Raw genomic sequence first — 3,804 nt, 5'->3', positions numbered from 1 at the left:
TGGTGGAATTAGAACTCTGAATGTAAAGAGCTGGAAGAAATGTCACTAAGCATTTTGTCTGACATGCTAACAATTATGCCAGATCACTGCTTTAATACATTCTATACTACAAGCACAAGGCCTGAAATTTTGTGGGAGGAAGCTCCCTGATTATAATGACCCCAGTGATTGATTGGTACTTAATTTATCGACTTTGAAGAATGAAAGGCAAAGTCTACCTCAGTAGAACCTGGACTCAGAATGTAAAAACAGATGAAATGCCACTAAGCATTTTTGTTCAGTCTGCTAACAATTCTGCCAGCTCACTGCCTCAACAACAGCAATAATAATAATGATGATCCTTTCTACCAGAAGCACAAGATCTCAAATTTGGGGGAAGGGACTAGTCGATTACATCAACCCCAGTGCTTGACTGGTATTTAATTTAGTGACTCTGAAAGAATGAAAGGCAAAGTCAATCTTGGTAGAATTTGAACTCAGAATGTTAAGACAGATGAAAGGCCACCAAGCATTTAGTCCAGTGTGTGCTAATAATTCTGCCAGTTCATTCTACTACTTCTACTGCTGCTGCTGCTACTATTACTTGTAATAATAATAATATTGGGTTGCCTGGAAAGTTTGTGCCGATTTATAGTAGCTTACCTTTCGACTTATTTTAGAACATGGCTGAGTCCATAAAACAGGATTTGACTACACCTTCATTTAGAGCACAGTTTAAGCTATCTTTTCATGGAAGAAGGTTTATGTTCCTATAACCTGCGTGTTAATTCTGCAACCCTTTAAAATGGAAGATAAGAAAGTTCATTTTCGGGACTTGATGCTTTGGGAACCAGACAAAAATTTCTGCAGCTCGGCTGGGATGTGTTACCCCACCCTCCATATTCACCAGATTTTGCTCCTTCGGATTTCCACTTATTTAGGTCTCTGTGTGCCAATGATTCTGCCAGTTAAATAATAATAATGATAAATAATAATAATAATTAAATAATAATAATAATGATTTCTTTATTAACAACAAGGGATTTACATTAAGGAAAAAATGTTATGGACAGCACAGAACAAATACAATGTGGGTTTACACGAAAGTTGTGTAAACAATGAAAAAAACAATCAAATATAACAACAAAATTCCTCAGAAAGAGGGAGACCTCTTTGGACAGCTTGTGGAAAACCCACAACAATCCTGACCACAAGGGTAAGTGCCCTCTCCACTTTGTCTACAGGTCTGAAATTCGATGGAAGGGGACAAGTCGATTACATTGACCTCAGTGTTTCACTGGTACTTAATTTGACACCAAAAGGATGAAAGGCAAAGTTGACCATGGTGGACTTGGAGTGTAGTTGGCAGATAAAATATCGCTAAGCATTTCGCCCGGCATGCTAATGATTCTGCCAGCTCACCACCTTCATAATAATGATAATAAAGATTTCAAATTTTGGTACAAGGCCAGCAATTTCACTTTGTCTACAGGTGCATGCTTAGAGTAGGCCCATTCACTCAGTCCATTCGTGCAACATTCACCCACCTTTTAACAAAATTACTGGGGATCAGAATTTCCCTCTCCAGTCATTTTCCTTATCAAGTGAAACTTGGAAAAAAAGTTGAAGGCTTGGCCATAGAGGAAAGTATTTGTCTTCAGCCCTTTCAATCTGTGATGTCATATTAGTAGTTTCTTACTTTTTTTTTTTCTTTTTTTCCAGATGATGAAGCTGGAAGCAGATTATCCTCGAACTGAAACAAAATTTCACTGAAGCCTATTTTGTTGAAATGGTTCCTTTTACAAATCCCAATCTCTTCAACACATTCCATACAGTGATACCAAAAGTTTGTTGAGTAAGAAGCAATTCATTGGCTCTAAACTGGCACCACTTGAAGAAATCCGTGTCTGTCCAGGTTCCAAGGGTCAGGTCAGCTTGAAGTGAGCCCAACCAACTTCATGCAATGCTACTTATAGAATGATTACAAATAATCATAACTAATTAAAAATGAACATTCATCATTCATGCAGTGTTGCTACAAGGTGGACTGTGTCATGTGAGAGATAAGTGTTTTGGCCATGGATATTATGGTGTCAGAGATTGGATAAACACTGTATATTTCTCTATCAGACATCTGAGATATTGACCAGCTACATACCACCAATGGCATGTATAAACTGTATGTTGCTTCAAGCAACATTGATGGCAAGGAATTAAGTGAGCAGCAGATAGTTTAATGTCTGGCTGTTTACACATGATGTATATGTGATGTGGTGTATAAGTAATGTGTATATGCATGTGATTGTGTGTATATGTGTATATATATATGGAGAGTGAGAGAGAGTTTATGTCATAAGTATTTCAAGCATCAAAGGAATATGACATAGTTCATTTTTTTAATGGTGGAACTCAAAAGTAGATAAAATTATAGATTAAAAAAAACCATGTCAAAACAGACGCATAAATCTGGTGCAGCCTTCTGCCTGGCTGGCTTCTGTCAAACCATTCAACCCATGCCAGTATGGAAGGTGGACATTAAACAATGATGATGATTTTCTTTATAAATTTATCTAATTTGAGTCCCACTGTTAAAAATGGAATGTATATGTATATATAGATAAAATAGTGTACATTTAAATACAAGAGAAAACTACCTTTAACAGGTAATTTTTACAAGCTAGAAGAAGCAGTCAAAACGACCAAGACCACATTTAAGAGCAATTATTTTAGCTTGTAAAAATTACCTGTTAAAAGTAGTTTTCTCTTGTGTTTGAATGTACACTATTTTATATTGAGAATATGTTGTCTATTGACTTTTTATACATGCTAGGCCACTGGTGGTGAAATTTCTAAAAATATTCACCATCCTATATATTTACGTATATATATATATATATATATATATATATATATATAATGTAAATAAAACTGGTGTATAGGTAACAAGCATGTGCATGTATGCATATATATATATATAGTTTGCTGGTGTATAGAACATAGATGTATAAGTGTTTAGTGTATATGTGGCTGTCTAAATCACTGGTGTATATACATACATGGTTTGTGTATAGATCACTGGTGTTTTCATCACTAGTGTTTTAAAGTGAAATTACAGCTTTAAGAAATTTATAATATAATCTTGGGCCTGTAAGAAGAATGATGTGATGTAAGATTCATTCCCTGCCCCAACCCACTGCAAGAAATTATCAATGCAAGTGGAACAGCGTACCAAAACACTAGCAATTTTATAAAAGAGAGTTTGTGGAACATTGAATAAATTTAACTGCTATGCGAAGTAGAATGTTCAGTGTTTTAGGTTTGGAACACAAACATAGAAGCAGCCAGAGATATGTAGACCCCTTTTTATTGATAAGTCTTTATAAATCTCTTATCACTTTTACTTGTTTCAGTCATTTGAGTGGAACACCGCCTTTAGTTGAGCACATCGACCCCAGGACTTATTCTTTGTAAGCCTAGTACTTATTCTATCAGTCACTTTTGCCGAACTGCTAAGTTACGGGGATGTAAACACATCCCCGTAAACACACCAGCAGTTGTCAGTTGTCAAGCGACGTTGAGGGGACAAACACAGACATTCAAACATATATACACACACACACATACATATATATGACAGACTTCTTTCAGTTTCTGTCTACCAAATCCACTCACAAGGCTTTGGTCGGCCCAAGGTTATAGTAGACACTTGCCCAAGGTACCACACAGTGAGACTGAACCAGGAACCATGTGGTTCATAAGCAAGCTACTTACCACACAGCCACTCCTTCGCCTATATAAGTGTTTTATAAATATGTCTTTATTTAT

General features: G+C 36.1%; 1 protein-coding gene across 1 annotated transcript in view; it reads left to right on the top strand.

Annotated features, from left to right (window-relative positions):
• LOC115209609 (fibrillin-1-like) overlaps window positions 1–2,002 on the top strand; it is a 289,329-nt gene extending 287,327 nt beyond the window's left edge. The window contains exon 24 of the mRNA XM_029778049.2: window positions 1,702–2,002. The gene's annotated coding sequence lies outside the window, so the exon portion shown is untranslated. The remainder of the gene's footprint in view (window positions 1–1,701) is intronic.
• The last annotated feature ends 1,802 nt before the right edge of the window (window positions 2,003–3,804 follow it).

This window comes from Octopus sinensis, linkage group LG3, assembly GCF_006345805.1.
Source record: "Octopus sinensis linkage group LG3, ASM634580v1, whole genome shotgun sequence".
In the NCBI taxonomy this organism is placed as follows: Eukaryota; Metazoa; Mollusca; class Cephalopoda; order Octopoda; family Octopodidae; genus Octopus; species Octopus sinensis.
This window is presented reverse-complemented; position numbering and strand designations above follow the sequence as displayed.